Here is a 19,959-nt window from a genome sequence, read left to right on the forward strand (position 1 = left end):
CACATGCACTTTGGTGATGCAGTCAAATTAAAATTGGGTGCTTGCACTTGATTGGAAAGTTTAATTATAGTGATTTTTGTTTTAAGCGAGAAAATTTATGTTGAGCATCTGCCGCGTCCTTGGACGTCAGCTCGTAAGTCCGCTTCACTGTGCTGCGTGCTTCCTTGGGGCAAAGGAAAGATGCAGCGGCCACACGAGTGGTAAGATCGTATGCTGCTTTGTGTATTTCCATGTTTTCACAAGCATTCATCGGCTTTCTGCAGTGCTACCGATCCACCATGTTTCAGATGGTTTGTTCAGAAATATACTGTTACAGTATAATAAAAGTACATAAACACTGGGGATACACTTTTTATTCTTTTTTGCAGCTCCCATAAAGGTGATTCGCACAGATCATGGCTTGAAGCCGTCTGCTGCTTCAGTTTCTTACGCTTGGATCTTCAGCAAAGGTGAACTTTGCTCGGGAGATTGCGGCGCCGATCGAGCGCACAAATATTCCGCAGGTCGTCCTTTGGCCGCATCCCTTGGAAGCACATAAAATAAGCATCGTGAATGATGAGTCTACTGCTTCCTTGTCATACTTTAGGTGGAGAGCCTGTAAAAAAAAAGTTATAGAGTAATAAATATCTAAAAGGACGGTGCCACCTTACAATTACGGTGCTGAAGTGCGTGCCAACAAATGCTGCACTTAAGTGCAAGGCTCATTCTTAAAAGGTGTTAAGGGCCGGTTACACTCTTAAGTCAAAAGCTAAGTATAAAGTTGGTTCTTGAATGTGGCAGTTAGTGATGAGAAAAAAAAAAAAAAAAAAAAACTGGGGGCAGCTACGCACTATGGCACAAAGACTGAGGAAACAAAGCTAGTGGTGTTCCCCTCCTCCTCACCCTCTTTTCCCTTTCCACCCCTTGCTATAATGTACTATATAAGAATATGCTATGCTTCCCCATCTCCCCTCCTCCTCACACTCACTTCTGTTTCCCTTCCCTTTCCCATACTATTGGGCACGAAGCCCACCACTTGAAAAGCTGGCGCCACCGTCAGCGTGACAGATAGGCAGGATCAGCAGCAGCAGCGTTGTCTGCTTAGGGAGCACCTACATGTGCTGAAAACAAAATTTTAGAATACCACCTGTGCTGTAATTTTGATTAAATGAGGAGTTCTCCCGTTTAGGATGAGCACTTGACAACACTTGAAAGCACAGAAATATGAAAACGTGAGCTTGGGCATGTTGGTATTCCATCTTAACACCTATAGTGCACAGAAAGGACAGGAACACAGAGTTATGGTGCGGACACAGCGCTAGCAGACATAGCGCTGTGTCTGCGTCGTACTTCTGTGTTCCTGTCTTTTCTGTGCGCTATAGGTGTTAAGAAGCAATATGTAATCCCTGTCTTTGAAGGGTTCTTATATGATAGGCCAGTACTCGGTGCCACAGTGCAGGATACACGCACCGGAGCCCAGTGCCAGCTTTCACACGTGTCCACCGGGTAAAAAGCTGAGTGAAGGTTGGATTGTGAAACTTAAAAATGGTACATGATCTCACACTGCCATAGGTTGGCAAACTCACTCATGAGTCGACTCACTTGGAGAGTCTGGCTGCGTAATACAAGGGCTGTCCGTAAAGTAAGGTTCGCAGTAATGTTTCACAATAAAAAACATGCTTATTGGCATTAAATAATACATGTTTGGAAAGCTTAGACTTTCCCCTATTTTTCAACATAATCACCGTGGAGATCAATGCATTTTTGCATGTGGTGTACCATCTTATTTATGCCTACATCGTAGAACTCTACTGCCATGCCACGTAGATAGCTTAAAACCTCTTCTTTAAGCTCCTCTTCGGTTCTGAAATGAATCACATCCAGGTATTTCTTCAATTCTGGGAAGAGATGGTAGTCACTTGGGGCTAAGTCTGGGCTGTAGGGCGGGTGAGTGACAGTATCCCATCCACATTTGTTGATGAGATCAATCGTTACACAGGCAATGTGCGGACGAGCGTTGTCCTGATGGAAACGCACTCCCTTCGTGAGTACGCCTCTCCTCTTGTTTTGAATCGCGCGGCGAAGGTTCTCCAGCGTCTCACAGTAGCGGTTCGCATTGATTGTTGTACCAGCGGGCATGAATTCGCACAACAATAATCCCTCCTGTCCCAAAAAACACTCGCCATCACTTTGCCGGCGACAGTCTGTTTGAACTCTAGCGGCTTCGGCGACTCTGGATGTTTCCACTGGTGTCGTGTAGTGGACACAGGTCCACTACACGACCCCAGTGACAATGAAGTCCAAGAATTTCTCGCCATCGGTTTCGTAGGCCTGAAGAAATTCGCAGGCTGCTTCAACACGTCTCCATTTATGGTTTTCTGTAAGCATTCCCTGGACCTACCTTGCAGAAACCTCTGCATACCCTAAATGGTCTGTCAAAATTTTGTCAATGCAGGTCTTGCTGACATCGGGGATCGTCTTGCAGAGCTCCCGAACCGTCACCCTTCGATCTTTCAGCATTGTTTCTTCCACTTTCGCAATTGTTTCGTCCGAAACCGATGGGCGTCCAGAACGCTGTTCGTCATGGACGTCTGCACGTCCGTCTTTGAATTTTCCGCACCATTTGCACACATGTTGAATGCTCGTACACTTTTCCGTAGACAATTGGGAATGAATGTCACCGGCGCAGTGTTTTTTGCACACAAAAAACGAATCGCAGAGCGTAATTCGCACCTGACAGAAGAAGCGAGTGGGAGCTCCATTTCTAATGGCTGCCAAGCCTGAGTGTCGCAGACAGCTCGCCGGAAGCGGAGACTACGAGAGGGAAACCACGCTGCGTGACAGAGACGCTGAATCCAGCGCAGCAGTGTGTTTGTGACTGCAGCACCTTGGGAACCTTATTTGACAGAACACCATCATATTTTGGCAAGATTATGTCCGAGTCAGTGCAGCTGAGGAAAATTTTAGTGAGTCTGAGTCCGAGTGAGACCGCCTCCGAAATCTCTGCGAATGAATCCGCTCGTGCCTTGCGTTGAAAAGGTCGTGCAACTGACTTCGACGTTGTAATGAGTGACCCGTCGACCGGGTGGACGAACGATTTGACGCGGCTGCTGCGCCGAGGCGGACGCATAACCCCTCCAACTCCGAATTCAGTAGCCGGTAACGAGGAATATCGCTCGTCAGAGCTGAAAGCTGCTGACGGAAAGTTACGTCCATGTAACTGTAGCAGCATCGCCTATGAAGAACACAACGGTGACCGGCCTGCAAAACGAGGTGGACGCGCGAGACTGGAAGTCTCAAGCGGCCAGTGCCGAGCACTTTCGCGTACTCTGTCCCGCATACAACAAGTGCAACGCTGTAGAGGCTAGCGATACTTCGAAAAACAAAAATGTGTTTGCGCTAACAAATAGTTCAATGTCTTTACCGCCAGACTGTGATATTTTTTTCAGGCTGAGTAATACATGATTTGTGCCCTAATTAGAAATAAACAAACTCCGTTATGCGGCTTTTAATGTGCTGTTTCACATCACCTGACGTTTCGTTGTTTCAGTATTTCATTTGTAGCCGGTCGCGATGCCTCACACACACGCTCGTGCTCGGCTCACACGAGCATTCACAACCGCGAAAACTAAAGAAAGCGGACACGCGGATTTATACGTTTTGCTGACCAAACAACTTGCACAGCTTCAACAGCGGTGCGCTTGATGTGTGAAATTGAGTGTAGTCAGGTCCGCTGAGGTACCACAACAACTTGGCTGCCAGCAGCGGCCTTCCATTTGGCAAAATACACTGTATGTACTTATTATGTCGGTGGCTTGGCGTCATTGCTGCCCGCGCTATCATGTCCCGACTCCACCGGCTACATCAACAAGACTGCGAGTTTCATTCCGCACGCTTCGTGGCCCTGAACCGCGCTGCCAGCAACATACTTCCCATTTTCCTGCAAAGCTGGCAATGTCGGAATTCTAGGTCGCCAACGTCAAGTATGGAAGCCACTGCAACGCGCTTTATGCGCCATCCATCGCAGGGACGAGCATTTTACATAAAAATCCACAGCATGCCTGCACGGCCTAGCATTTCCACGACTATAATGACATTGACACATGCACTGTGCATATGTGACACGTGTGTTTGCTTACATCGCTCTGTTGCACATACCTTTCCGTTCTCGTCACGGTAGCCTAGTTGGTGACACAACGGAAAACAGCACCTTCCAACCATCTTTAGCAACACATTTCCAGCACAATTCACAACATGCGGGCTCGAAACGCCGCGCACCGGCAATCGCAGTAGGTAGTCAACCTAGTCGCAGTGTCATCTGCTGTGGCGCCCTAAACATGGTGGCTTGGAGCTGTTCGCGTGAAGGGCGCTATGAAAACGGTCTATACAGCAGAGGAATGAGCAATTATGATCGAGTTAAACAGAGTGACTGTTGATATGAGGCTGCTAGAAACCTGCTTTCACTTGTGGAGCTGATGTTCGGCCCTCATTTTCTATGGTTGGTACATGAAGACTTAAGATTGTGTTTTGTTCTGTCTAGCACATCTGAACAACCTTGTACCAGTGCATGCACGTGGCCCTGTTAACATGAGAGTGTGTTCACCTTTGCAGCTCGCAGATGATGGTGCAAGGAGAATGCCAATATCTTCGTTATTGTACATTTCAAAACAATTCTTCAACATATAATTCCCGTCCAGAAGTGTTACGTCCTTTAGTCATCCTACTGTGTTGCTCCTGGAATGCCAATAAAAAGCACAATGTGAAAATTTGCTTTGGTTTCTCTATTGAAAGACATTATTCAGAGTGCATGCCCAGACTCTAAAACATATTGACCAAGCATATTCACTGAACCAAGTGTGCAATGTGTCCAAGAACAAATAACTTCCAAGATTAGCAACATTTCAGTCCATAATCAGAATAAGCATTCCAACTATTTCTCAAGGTCATGAATTAAAATCATGTTTTGCGTCAAATTTGACAATAGCAGCATGCTTGGGCACAAAGTGCATGTTGATGTTGGGCAGCAGCTTGTTATGCGCAGTTTTTAGCAAATCTTTAACATTCATTTTTATGCACGTGGCTTTCAGTGACAATGGCCATACGTAGTAGTGTAATAGGGTTTATTGGAGAACAACAGATGCCCCACAGCGGTGGGGCTGCAGATGTTTACAGCCAACCACTTTTGTAATGTGCAGAATGCTGAAGCAAGCAAATACATTTGTTTTCTCAACAAGGCCTGTGCATTGATTGATTGTGCCACTTAAAGGTCCCCTGACAACGCAACTTCAAAGCCAAAATCTTTTGTGTTACATTCTCCCGCACATATAGGCACCTCAAACCATGTATTACTGGTGAACGTAGTCTTAAACACATTTTAATATGGTTTCAAAGTAAGCGCAAATGCCCAAATTAGTGACAACTTGTGACCTCATAATCTGTATCATGCATTTAGTGGCTGCTCAGGCTCACTGATAATTCACCTGTTCTACGAGTATAGTCGACGTCAATGACAAGTTTGCAGGGCACACTGGCTGCTTACGCCAGTGGTATTTTAAACATTGCAAGAAATAAACAAACATTCAAATAATGGTGAGGATTTTTTCATTCCTGAGGGGGACTATGAAACAGGTGCCCTGCCGGCAGCTGTCCTTTAGTAAACAAAATTCGGCAAAAGCACCCTCGTCAAGTCACCTGCTCAAGAAACTCAACCACCTGAACGGAATGGAGTCACTATTAACACTTTACTTATTCTCATGCTGGTAATAAACTGCTTGTATCTAAAAAAAAAAGATTTGGAAAAGTTTACAAAGGCAAACATTTCCAAGTCACTGTGGTATACGTGTAAGGTGATTATGTCAGCGTACAGCTTCATATTTGTTGTGTGACTGTCAGCTGATATCGTGGAATATCTCTGCTAGGAACACAATGGTGAAGTTGCTAAAAGAAGTTTGCCACCTAAACATACGGAATGAAAATACTGCTTATGGAGATTACACGCAGCAGTCTATAATGCAACGTGTTACCGCTGCTGGTCCTGGAACAACTGTAACATAAGCATTACAACAGCTGTAACTTGCAACAGTATAGTCACGGAACTTTCGGTTGGCAGCGAGCATTCTGTGTTGACATGGGCTGCGTGACAGCGTTTATCACAAAATTTTTTTTCTCTGACACCATTGATGCCCTAGCTGACTTGTGTGCCACAAATATAGCAAGTGGTGACTTGTAAAGCTTGTAAGGCATCTGGTGAGCAGAGTTGCTTCAGCTCATCACTGCAGTGAGCATCGGGCTCTCGCTATCCACTCAACCTTCAAAATTGGATAGCACGAAATCGAACAGGTCCTGTGCATCTGTCCGATTTCGCGCTATCCAATTTTGAAGATTATGAACCAACTAGCCCAGCAAGATATTTTGTTTGTTATCCACCCAATGCCTGCAGGATCCACGTGTCTGCGGCTCTAGCTTCACCCCTGAAGACACAACCACTTTGCCCGAATTGAGGCTGATCAGCGATCGCTCTCATATACTTTTTGTTTGTTTGTCTGCATGCTTTTGGAGCAGATCTCAACCACTCCACACACTTGGTCTCTGTTGCCTGACGGCACACGCTCAATGGAGCTTGACCTGTCGAGTGCGCTGCAGTCGCCAGCGACGGTTGGCTGTTTTGACAAGTTGAGGAGGCAAAGCAGGGTTGAGGAGTGTGTCACTATAATTGCTTGCAGCTGCCTGGATACGCAGTGCGTGACTTAATTCATGGTGCGAATGATTTGATGATGATGAAGCCTAAATTCTTACAAAATTTCAAAAACAGTTTCAGGGTCCCTTCAAAGTCAAGTGTACTTGGCTCTTATCCTATTCGAAATTACCTTCGTGAATATTTTGTACAATGATGAGGCTGACATGTCTAGTTTAGTTTCTTTCATGTCTTCCTTTTTTGTACTAGTAAAACATTAGTGTTTTACCAACTCTCTGTTACATTCGAATGTTTGCATCTTGCCGTATGACCGTGGTATTTGTATGGCGTCACTCTCTGCGTACCTTTGCAAAAGACGGCGGCCGAGTGAACCGCTTGGGCACTCCAGACAAGTGTGATTCAGACTGTAAGACATGTTTCGGTACAAAAAACTAGTACAAGTAATCGCGAAGTTAACGAAACATCGCCCAGCGCACCATTAGAATAAAATGCTAAGTCGCTTCTTTAGCTGTTTCTTGTTTATAAGTACCAGGTTTTCAAACGTCCCAGTCGCCAAACAGGATTATTCATTACCGCAGTACAAAGAATCTACGAACTTGCCTAGGATTAACGACAAGTGAATGCCCTTACTACTAGTTGATGAGATATCAGTAGCAGTTATCACTTACGCAAAGCCGAACATTGGACGAGTTGGTGCAAATTAACCATGTCCAACTGTAGCGACTGTAGTGCATGAAACACACGATCGGTTCTTTCGCAGCAAATTATTTTCTGCTCGCGCAGCGATCGCGGATGAGCCTCTTGTGCCGCAGTTCGAAATGTTTATCACGCTCCGAACCCACAACGTAAGAACGGCAGCATAGCTATACTATCACACTTTGATATGTAACCGGTACGCCGGCACTTGTGGCTATTACTCGCGACAGAGACTAGCGGAGCAAAACTCGAACAGAGATCGCTACTTACTTGTTGTGGCAAAGCAGCGCATTGCAGCATCTTCGCTCTGCTTCGCCCTCGACGTCCGTCAATCAAGCAAAGGCGGTCACGACAAAGTCGCTACGGGACACCGGTTCACGGACTACGCTGTCGAAACGAAAGCTGCACGACACGCGGTCATTGTCGTCGGTACAGAGACGAGAGACGAACGCGCGATACCGTGCACACGTGGAACACAGCCGAGTGCCGACACCGGTCGGGGGAAGCGGCTTTCCAAAAAGCTCCGCTAAGAAGTGACGGGTGACGGCGCCACCATCGAAAATCCCTGAGATTCTCTCCCTAGGTACCTAGCTGACAAACACAAAAGGATTCTGTACGCTTTTTAGACGCTCGCGCCCCATGCTACGGTCCCTAGAATATACTGGCTAGTCTGCCGTCTCCGCGCCGTCCCCATGCAAGGCCGCGTCCGCGCAACGGATGCTTGCGCAGGGGGCGCTGCGGTCCATCGGAGCGCCTGCACGGTGCATGTCGCGCAGGAGGAATCGGTGGAGTATCGCGCCTTGCCTTTTATTTTGCGCTCCCGCATGAACTCCACGTTTTCGTTCTGTTCGTGTGGACAGAGGCTGGAACATCTTGAACCGACCAAACATTGCATTCAACGTCGTCTCTTGTCTTGACACTGCCGTGATCACACTAAGATCAGTGGTGGATCCAGACAATAAGAGCGCGCAGTTACTCGAAGCAACACCAAAGGGCCAAAAATTGGCTTTCATTTTTTTTTCTTAAGGAGTTACTGTTATCACAAGACTGTCATCATTATACATATGCTGTTAAATTGTCTTTACGAAGGTACCAAACATTTCTAAGATCAGTTGTTAATAAGCAAACGATTCTGAGAGTACATCACACAGAAACACAGCTACGGGGAGTGATCAGGCCTCCCTATTCACAGCGCACTTTGATAACAGAGGCCTGATATACCCCTCCGGACCTCTCAAAGCAGCTATTGCAAAACTTGAAAATAGCTTTACCACTTATTTCAGCGTGAGTAAGCTGCATGAAAAGAGCATTGTGGATTTCAGCGCTTTCTTGAAAAAAAAAACAGATTTGCCTCATCTGGGATGTGAAGGACATTCAAATTTCATCACAAAAAGCCTCCATGAAGTTCTGCATTTTACTTAGATTCCGCTTCTTCACGAAATCACTGAACAGCGAAAGAGAAGTAAAGCGGCAAAGAATTAAGCTGCTAAAGACGAGAAGATGCAATTAAATGACGCTGACGAAACCCATGTCAAGGAACCAATAAAGATTAAAAATTCTGATGCTCTCAATTCTGCCTCGTGAAGTGATAAGCAGGACGGATGCACTGAGGGATGGTGGTCATCACTGGGAAACTTGTGTGACGCCAGACTTCGTGCTCTTCTGCAACTTTAACTAGCGCTAAGGTATTCCTTACTTATTTGTACTCAATGTCACGTTCTGTAATAAAAGCAAACACCGCAGGCGTTCGACGTGAAAAGGTAAGCAAACGCGAGAGCGCGGTTGTAAACGGCTCCGCCAGCCCACCCGTAAGCGAGAGTCGCGGGTGGGGCGTCTGCTCAAGGAACTCCGATTGCGCGCAGCGCCACCGCCGCAGGCATCCCCGAGAGGACGCGGCGGAGAGCGGAGACGGCGGACTAGCCAGTATATTCTAGGGACCGTAGGCATGGGTACGGTCCCTAGAATATACTGGCTAGTCTGCCGTCTCCGCTCTCCGCCGCGTCCTCTCGGGGATGCCTGCGGCGGTGGCGCTGCGCGCAATCGGAGTTCCTTGAGCAGACGCCCCACCCGCGACTCTCGCTTACGGGTGGGCTGGCGGAGCCGTTTACAACCGCGCTCTCGCGTTTGCTTACCTTTACACGTCGAAGGCCTGCGGTGTTTGCTTTTATTACAGAACGTGACATTGAGTACAAATAAGTAAGGAATACCTTAGCGCTAGTTAAAGTTGCAGAAGAGCACGAAGTCTGGCGTCACACAAGTTTCCCAGTGATGACCACCATCCCTCAGTGCATCCGTCCTGCTTATCACTTCACGAGGCAGAATTGAGAGCATCAGAATTTTTAATCTTTATTGGTTCCTTGACATGGGTTTCGTCAGCGTCATTTAATTGCATCTTCTCGTCTTTAGCAGCTTAATTCTTTGCCGCTTTACTTCTCTTTCGCTGTTCAGTGATTTCGTGAAGCGGAATCTAAGTAAAATGCAGAACTTCATGCGGGCTTTTTGTGATGAAATTTGAATGTTCTTCACATCCCAGATGAGGCAAATCTGTTTTTTTTCAAGAAAGCGCTGAAATCCACAATGCTCTAGGGTGCCTTGATGCGCGTTTTGGGGGGCGCACACATCGAGGCACACACATCGAGGCACACTACAATGCTCTTTTCATGCAGCTTACTCACGCTGAAATAAGTGGCTATTTTCAAGTTTTGCAATAGCTGCTTTGAGAGGTCCGTAGGGGTATATCAGGCCTCCGTTATCAAAGTGCGCTGTGAATAGGGAGGCCTGATCACTCCCCGTAGCTGTGTTTCTGTCTGATATGTGAGACATGTTGCACAAGTCTCGCACTGGTGTCTTAATTCTTTAGTGTCTTATGCGCCACATAACCAGCAATGTAGTAAGTCAGCATATCGTGGCTTTTTTTTTTTCCACGTATGCACTGTGGTCTGTGCCTGACGCTAGTGCAGTCTCCGCGCCACTGAAGTCTCCACCATCAATGATGCTGTCAGCGACGTCAATTGTGGCAGGCGTGTGTGACTTTGTCATTCCCAGATAAAAGATAGCTGATGACTTGCGGCGAAGAGTTCCCCGACTTTGATGGTCTTGCGAGGTCGTAAAATGCAAGGGCATTTATAGTAATCAAAAACTGAGCAGCAGTGGGATGATCATTTGTGCCAGAAGACTGCCGAACAATTCCAAATATATTTGCCAACTTGTCCTGGCTTAAATTTGAGGTCATCAAATATCTGAAGCCAGCAGACCTGAGGAATTCGAGCAGTTGCACTGTGCTCTCAATTGTGACACGGAGCCCTTCTGCTGTGCTCGATGAAAGGAAACCGCCAATTGTGTTGGTGGCATCTCCCATTCTTTTAAATTACCCAGAAATTCTTTCAGAAACGCACAGTTCGGTGAATTTGGGTAGAGGGCATTTTTTGGCGTTCGGGAGGTCATTATTCTAATGAACCTGTTCATATTTTTAATAAAGCTTTGATAATTATCCACGGGGCCACAGCTTTCTCGACTTTGTCGGAATACAAAAATAACCCCCTAATGACTTAATTCATCGCCGAAAAGTTGAAAAGGGTGCCATCCTTAATTTTTCAAATGCATTGGGATGGATATGAGCATTCGTGATGCTTGACATCACCTTTAGCGTCCCACTTTGACAGCCTGGAAGGAACGAAACCATTATGTTTCTGCTTTCTCACGTGAAGCCATTGTACAGTGACGAATCCTCGATCGTCGCTTGTTGGAGGGACACTTTAGGCTATTTTTCAGTGGTCTAAAGCGTATAAAAAATAGTGTTTCTATTTTGATACTTTTATGAGGACATGTGTGCTCGCTACCCGCTTGCGAAAGGGAGACCTATACCGAAGAACAACCTAAACGTGAATAGCCGAAAGGCGAAAAGCAGCGCGAGTCTGTCATGTGTGTTCTCTGTTTTGGAAATGTAACCGATTTCGAATACCTTGTACTACGATGCGAGAGAACGGTCAGCTATCCCTATACCTCAAAAAAAAAAAAAAGCAAACGAAAGAAATAAGCAGCGCGAAACATGTGCGGTGGGCGCTAGCAGTCGACAAACTGACATTGAACGACACATCTGGTTGAGTATTTCTTGTGCCGCGAATGAGTATTTCTTGTGCCACGAATGAGTATTTCTTGTGCCGCGAATGTGTTCTTGCGCTGCGCTTCGAGCCTATTTGCCGCTCATTTCGGCATGCAACAGTGTCATTAAAGAACGAACCTATATATTTTCAGTGGAGGAGCCAAAAACCAAATACAACGAACATTATGAAAGCCAACACCCCTTTCATTTTATAATATCGAACCTTGTGGCAAGGTACTCGTGGAAAAGATACCATATGTCTGTTCTTCGGCTGATACACAGGGTTCTGATGTGCCAAGCTTCTGCTGCAAATGTCTCAGCCTGTTGGAGGCGCAACTTATTTGTGGCGTCATTGTAGAGCTATATTATAGTTCCTAGAGTATACAGTATATTCTAGGCACTATATAGCTGTATAGTCCCCCGGCTGCCGCCTCCCTGGACCGCAGCAAGCTTGGACGAAAAAAAAGCTTTGTCCATGTATATATATATATATATATATATATATATATATATATATATATATATATATATATATATATTGTAGGACAGCACTTGGAGCGAAATTGCATGAACTTAGCTTACCGTTAAAAAAAAATCTCCAACATTACAATGTCCTGTAATTAATATAATCACCCATTCTGAGAACTGAATTGCGTTTATTGTCTCCGTAACACATCGAGAACCAACCTTTATGATTACGAGACTTACCACACTAAATATATATCTGAAGTAACGTTCTTACTCTCAGATTTGTTTGCTTATTAAAAACTGATCTTAGGAATGTTTGGTACCTTTGTATCTTCGTAAGGACAATTTAACAGCATATATATAATGATGGCAGTCTTGTGATAACAGTAACTCCTTAAGCAAAAAACGCCAGGCCTGCGCGGAAAGCGCAGCACAGTCACAGCGAAAGCTGGAAGAGCGGCTTTTCTAGAGCCCGTTATAAACTCTCCTGTGGCTACTAATACAGGTACATTTGCAACGTACCCACTACGCCACAAAGCGTAATTTTTGGGAAGTTGGGAAGCACCCAGCACGACATTATTCGTTGTTCTGCGGAGAAGCGAGGTACCATATGTAAACGATTATGTGCAGTTTGTTGATGCGGCGGTTGATGACGATGAATAATTATGGTTGCGCCCTTTGTAATGGGTTGGAAGTGTTAAACGACCCACTAGTTACGTAATGCATATTGTGTGACGCCCGGTCGTTATTTAACTGTCCCACCACGCTTTATAACACACTTTAACCGGAGAAACGTAGAGCGAGAGAGAGAGAGAATTGACTTTATTGAGACCCTGAGGAAATGGGAGCCTTATGGGCTTCCTTGGTAACCAACAGAAGTGCACTTGCGAGGAACCCACTACGCTATAAATTATTGTAATTTTTTGAGAAGTAGGGCAGTAGGCATTGTGCCATTTTTCGTCATTTTACAGACAGCCGTGGTACCTGCTAAACGCATGTAAGGCATTATGCGCACATTGTTGATGATGGGCGTGATGACGATGAAGAATTATGGCAGAGCTCTTTGTAATGGGTTCGAAGCATTAAACAACCTACTCGTTGCGCAATTCGCATTTTGTGACGCCTGGTTACAGAATTCGCGCTGTGCGACGCTTGGTGCTTATTCTACTCTTTTACCACGCTATATTGCATATGCTAATGTGGTTCCTTCCCGACATGAAGCTTGTATAGGACCTTTTTGCAAAGCAGTTTCAAGCAACGTTACTAGAACAAACTCAGTTTAAAAGCTCCGCCGGAGAGGCGGTCCGCGTGGCGGTCGCGAGAACTAGTGGCGCTGCAGTCACGTCTAGCTCCCGCGGCTGGCGCTTGTTGTGATCGGCGCCGCCAATGTACGAGCGCACGTGGTTTGTTGGCTCGTCATTTTTGCGACTGTTCTTGACCAGGCTTAGCGTCTTGTACAAAGACACGTGCATGGTGTACGAAGTGTAACGAGGGCGAACAGATTCACGGTGCGGTATGCCGACTTGCTTTGCGCCGGGCTGCAAGAGCGGCTACCGCAACGACGACTCCGCTTCACAACACTTCTTCGGACCTCCAAAAGACCCTACGCCATTCAAGCTTTGCATCGCAAAGATAGAAAGCTTACTGCGAAATGCAAGGTCTGTGACGTTCATTTTGAGAGTGACGACATTGTAAAGCACTATCGTCGTGTGGTTGCGGGACAAGAAGTTTTGATCCCACGTGGAAAGTGGGAACTCGCGCCCGGTGCCGTGCCGCGCTTGTTCCCTGCACTTCCACCCCACATGTCAAAGCCAAAATATTCGGGGTTTAGGCGCAAATCCCCCCCCTCCCCCAAACCGCACGGCGTCCCGCGAAAGCCCAGTGCCCAGTTTGGAGGAGCCGCCAGAAATAGAACAGCAAAACGAAAGGCAGGCGTTTACCTTTATACGCTACCGAGACTGAGAGTTGCATCACACTGACATTCGATCAGTTGTCAGCTGTCGCTATGCCTTCAAAGCAGTGGATTTTCGAGAGATTTTACGACGAGGTATTGAACAAGATGTGCGGAATATTTTACACTCGCCGGCTTGGGAACGGGCTGCTCAGCGCAAAAAATTGACGCGGTACACATAGAAAAGATGAGGACCAGCGCTGGTCCTCGCCTTTTCTATGTGTACCGTGTCAAATTTTTTGCGCTGAGCAGTTTAATAATGGAATACCAACTAGCCCAATCCCACACTTTGCTTCGGGAACGGAGACTTACTTGTGGAAAAGATAATTGTAGTTGACGGCTACAGCACGAAACGCAAACGGCAGTGGTACAGTGTAAGATGTGCTGCTGGCATGGAACACCTGCTCGGTGAAGTTGAAAAACTGAAGTTGAATACTGACGACTCTTCTAGCGACAGAGTACGCGCGAATAACTCACATCACGGCCGATGTGTTCGAATCGTTTAAGGCACCGTATAAGGATCCGACGTAGAAAGATGAGACACCGAAAATACAACTATCCGCTCGAAAAATTGCGCAGAGACGACATCTATTCTATTTAATCGCACACTGACATTTCATTTACCGAGTTCTCGTAAAATTTTCTGATTTTGGGTCAGTATCCCTTTAACCGTCGCGAATGTCTTGTAAACATTGCAAAGCAGTGGTGATGATTTTCGAGGAAGTTTTTTTCAATAAATTGTAGACAAAATGAGTACAGTTTTTCTAGAACGTTTTTGTGTCTCGAGTAAGTACGCTTCTTTGTACACTATAAAGGCTTTTACAAACGTGTTGGGTTGTTCTTGGTCTAGATAAGACGGCAGCGGCTAAAAATGTAGTGGTAGTTATAAAAATTACGCTGAAAACCCTCATTCGCTTAGAAACTCCTATGCTTGGAAGTTAAGCGCAATGTAGACAGCTCAAATATTGTCACAGGGTCGTGACGTCGACGAAGGCAGCAGTCAGCAGGTCCGAGATAAAACTCTTTATTTGGCCGAACTGGTGGCCGGGAAACTGAAAGTCAAACTACAGCAATACACTGATAGCGGTGAACAGAGCGTCGACCGTCGATCAACTGACAAGCGGTCAAGTGCGTCGGCTTTTATACAGGCGCTATCGAACTTTCCAGCGATATCGCTGGTGGCGTCGTTATCTCTCGACAAAGCTGGAACATTCGCGTGCGGCGCGCAATCTTACCAAAACGATCTACTACAATCGCGAAGCTTCTCGAACACTGCTTCGCGGACAGTGTCGAGCGTTGATAACCATCCTTGCTGGTCAAACCCGAATACATCAAAATAAAACAAGAAGTGGGCGTGGCAATATAGGCCGAACATCGATTCTTAGCCAATCAATGAACAACGCACGCGGGCCAATGCATACAGACGACCTTATGCATATCCACCTAAGTATGCACCTAACTAGTACAATAAGAAAGTTGCCGCGCAGTTGCCGCGAGCAACTGCGCGGCGGACCGCAGCGTTTTGCCGTGGCAGCAGACGACGCGCCGATAGTGGCGCAAGACGGAACTGCAGCGCCGCTAGTTCTCGCGACCGCCGTTCGGACCACCCTCCTCCGTTGGCGGAGATACGGAGCTTTGAAACTGAGTTTGTTCTAGTAACGTTGGTTTCAAGCACCGGCATGGCTCAGAGGTTGAATACTGGGCTCCCACGCAGAGGGCCCAGGTTCGAACCTCGTTCCATCCTGGAATTTTTTTCTTATTTAGTTTTTTTTCTTATTTCGAGCGATACTGGTTACGGACACCGGCGGCGGCGGCGGCGGCGGCAGCGGCGGCGGCGGCGGCGGCGGCGGCGGACAACTACGGCACCAAAAACGGCCGGTGAAATGATCTCATAACAGCTTTCGCTGTAAAAAAAAATAAAAGCCAATTTTTGGCCCTTTGGTTTTGCTTAGAGTAACTGCGCGCTCTTAAATGAGTGTCTGGATCCACCACTGACCTTAGTGTGATCACGGCAGTGTCCAGACAAGAGACGACATTGAATGCAATGTTTGGTCGGTTCAAGATGTTCCAGTCTCTGCCCACACGAACAGAACGAAAACGTGGAGTTCATGCGGGAGCGCAAAATAAAAGGCAAGGCGCGATACTCCACCGATTCCTCCTGCGCGACATGCACCGTGCAGGCGCTCCGATAGAGTGCCTCGATGCACTCGTTCGCCTCCGCTCCGTTCAGGGTGGAGACAAGCGCGTCGTCTGCTACAGCGGTCGCCATTACTGATCCCAATCGTCAAGGCGCGCACTGCCGGCGCGCGGATTCGCAGCCTTTTGCTCTCGAGTAAAAACACTTTGTGCCGGATTTGCCCTCGCAAACGCAAAATCGTTCACGGAAGTCGCTAGTTAAAAGTTTCCAGGCAAGCATCAGAACAAGTAATCGAATACTTTGCGCCTAAAGGTGTCGCAGAACGCAGTGATACTCCCTGCCAGCGCGGCCGCTGGGCTGTGGCTGAGCGGCGCACAGCTGCTTTGGATCCCTGAGAGCTGCAGGCATCACTATTTACTTTTATACTTTGCGGGTATATATGTTCGTGCGGTGTCTTTTTGAAGGCACGACAGTTTAGCTTTATTCAGGAAAGTTAAAGGTGCGGAATACTGTCTATTAGAAAGCAATAATTGAAAGGTATCATTCCCGGGACTGCCGAAACGAAAAGCGGTGCAATAATGCGCCTTACATAAAGGCGCAGAATGTATGCTTTCATGCACGTCTGAAATTATTCCAGCTCGAATTCTCGAAACGAGACACGCAGTATTGAGACGCGCAATGCAAATTGCGCGTCTTTCTTAAGCAATCTTTCTTAATTTGAGCGAGAAACGCACCTAGTGAAGCGAACGAATTAGCGAAATATAAAAATTTGAAGACAGCGCGCGCAGATTTGACGGCTACATTAGAGATATGGAGTGAAAATAAACTTAGATGGAATATACCGGAGCGCAACGTTTCCATCCCATTCATCATTACGGGCTCTCTCTGCACTTGATGTGCAGAGAGGGAATGTTGTCAACATAGCAAACGCACATTTTCAGAGTGCCATACACACAGCATTTCCCAACATCCATCACCAGTGATCAATTTGGTGACGTGAGAGACCTGAGGTCTACTCGCTGTTCAGCTAAATCTTACAGCGATTGGAATCCGCGCGCAGGTTCCGAGGCTGCTATTATATGTGACCGATTGCCGGATGTATGCGTCTTCGTGTCCTCTTATTGAATACCTATTTTAAAATATGGCTGTATTTCCCATTTCGAAAAAATACCAGCGAAATTGCAGTAAGCATCAGAATGTCGTTTATTAATCGCAGCGGAAACGACTATACTTATGTAATGTTTCAATGTTTTTCAGCGCTGTGAATTCCGCGTTGAAACTAATGACCGCGTACGGTAATGTACACAAGAAAGCGTTTGTTCAGAGAAAGCAATTCTGGCAAATTATTCCACCGGATAACGAAAAACAACGCGACAATATTCATTATCGCATCTTCGTGCATAAAAAAAAAACAAAAGGAGATGCTCGCGACAATGAAAGCACGTTTTCCAAGCACACCCCGAAAACAGCGCCAAATTTATGCGAATGGTTCAAACGCGATAAAACCATTTGGCATTACCAGTTCGCTCAACGTTCGATCGTGTTCAAGTGCGACAATGCGCGCTGAAGAGGCACCAACTCGCACTCAAAACCACGGCACACACATAACTTACAATAGTCTATTCTGTGACTGCGTTACTAGTAACATATACGCCGTTTCAGAAATCGTCCCAAAAGCACCCGACGTAGCAAAGGAAAGGTGATGGGAAACAGCAACAAAGCTTGCAATACTCACGCTGCACACACGAGAGGCATTCGTCGGCTGCCACTTGTCACGCTTTATCCTCACTGTCCATAAAAGTCTTCTTTTAGGATCCCTTGGGAAAGAAAACATCTTCCAACCATTCCTAGAATGGTTCGTGCACTGTGGCACGCAACATCCAGTCATCCTGCGGGACTCGCGGCGGAGCAGACGGGCGACAAGGCGGTAGGCGCAGCATGCACGTTTAACCAAAGCGCGGCGTGGGCTAAAACATGGCGGACGCGCGAGTCGAGGCGGCGTCGACCCTTTCAAAGAATGACCGCACTCTAAGCGGGGGCGCGCGCATCGAGGCACTCTACGCTCCGATGGACCGCAGCGCCCCCTGCGCAAGCATCCGTAGCGCGGACGCGGCCTTGCATGGGGACGGCGCGGAGACGGCAGACTAGCCAGTATATTCTAGGGACCGTACCATGCCCGCCTAATGCCCGCCAATGCCCTCGCGACGCAGAAACACCGAGCGAAAACTCGCTCGGCGGCAGGCAGTTTACGACGAACCTCAAAACAACAACACTTGCGAAACGGAGAAGTAAATATGAGCTTTCTCGCGTGTGCACATGCGTGCGCAGAAACAAGATGGAAGGAAAAAGCGGAAGGAAGTGGCTCAAGAACTTCCTTCCGGAAGCTCCGGAACCGGAAGTGGGCGTCGTCGTCGAACAATAGATGGCGGTACTTAAAAAAGCGGCAGTAGACGCGATGGAGGGGCTTTAGTACACTCTACTCTCGCTCCCACACAGCAACGACTCCTGCACTGCACGGAAGTGACGTCATGCATTTTCCGGCTAGGTGCGTCGTTTAAATATGCCATGAATTCGCCGAAACAGCAAGCGAGTATGCCTGCCTTCCAATGGGCCTCCCGTCAGCCGGACTTGCTGCAGCTGCGCTGCTGGTGGTCCTGTCTACAGGCCCTTTGATACTGGTTGTTTGATGACCCTCGCAGAATTGACTCTATTTACTATGATGCGCTGTGTTAAGAATCAATGCACTTTTCGGCGAGACGCAGGAGGACACGCAAAATTCAGATGCAGCTGGCTGCATCGGTTTCTCCAGCATCCGCGTCAAGAATGTTGATTTGCATGGTTTGTCAAGGCTCTGATGACAGAGAGACAGACTGCAACAGACGTGGTCTCAGAACTAAGTCCCTGGGCTCGTGGTATGGTATAGACTAGCATGGCATACAGTCGAACGTCAACATGCTTTGACTATCGCTGGGCGAACTTGTGCTTTCGGCCGGCGTCACCGTAGCGCTAGAATTTTGCTCCAGCTGGCGCTATCGCATTACGTGTGTGTTCAGAGTGATGACTGGCAGATGATAGCCATAACAAATAATGGTGGACAAGTTATCCTGCCATCATTTTTTTAGCAGCTAGCAGCCGCTGTTTCTCTTCGCCTCTTGTAGCCACGCCGAATATGCTGTGTCGCTCAGTGTACCGTCACCGCCTCACAAAGTAATCGGCAGCCTAAGTCACTTCAAAATACTGACGTGTCGCCGTGATGCTCTTGGCTACACTGTACTCTAGACTATCAGCACTTGATAAACGATGCCCAATGGCAACAGCCGACTGCGTTAGCCCTCCTACCTACAAAACAGTGCCGAACAGTTTGTCTGCCTTGCAGAATAACACGGCCGGTGACAACACAGCATGATTTACCTAGCTACGGATGATAACGGTCGATACGTGTTCGCACTTTGAGAAAAGCCTGCAGTGTAGGAGCATTGGCACAGGCCTAGTGAAAACACTTGGCAGCCGCACTGGGATTTCTTGTGCATCTAGACGTTCACACGAACTGTGCAACAACATTTATTTCATTGTCGACCTTGCCCTTCGGGACAAGCAAAATGAGGTACTCGGCTGCAAGGACACTCTCACCTTCAACAACACCACGTTTTGCCATCGCAAACTAGAAAATTCAGTACTTCAAACAGCAACAATCCGCACATCATAGTCTATGCCGCACACGGATTTTCTCGCAGCTGCCATATTTGCCACTTTCGCAAACCTGGCAGCTGCGTTAAACCCCAGATATTATTACTATTACTGAGGCAGCCTGGCTCTCAATGGCAGCGGCATACTCAAGCTTTGGTCTGATAAGAGATTAGTAGCCTAGCAGTTTTAATTGTTTCGGAGCATGATGTAAATGTCATTTTAGAAATACGAGTGATGGCACCCAC

General features: G+C 47.1%; 1 long non-coding RNA gene across 1 annotated transcript; it reads right to left on the reverse strand.

Moving 5' to 3' along the window:
* Positions 1 to 335: 335 nt before the first annotated feature.
* On the reverse strand, positions 336 to 7,846 carry LOC119389314 (uncharacterized). The gene is made up of 3 exons (XR_005183068.2): positions 7,640 to 7,846; positions 4,583 to 4,713; positions 336 to 595 (listed from the first exon to the last, which is right to left on the reverse strand). It is a non-coding gene; the product is annotated as an uncharacterized LOC119389314 (long non-coding RNA).
* Between the last annotated feature and the right edge of the window lie 12,113 nt (positions 7,847 to 19,959).

This window comes from Rhipicephalus sanguineus, chromosome 4 (assembly GCF_013339695.2).
Source record: "Rhipicephalus sanguineus isolate Rsan-2018 chromosome 4, BIME_Rsan_1.4, whole genome shotgun sequence".
Classification (NCBI taxonomy): domain Eukaryota; kingdom Metazoa; phylum Arthropoda; class Arachnida; order Ixodida; family Ixodidae; genus Rhipicephalus; species Rhipicephalus sanguineus.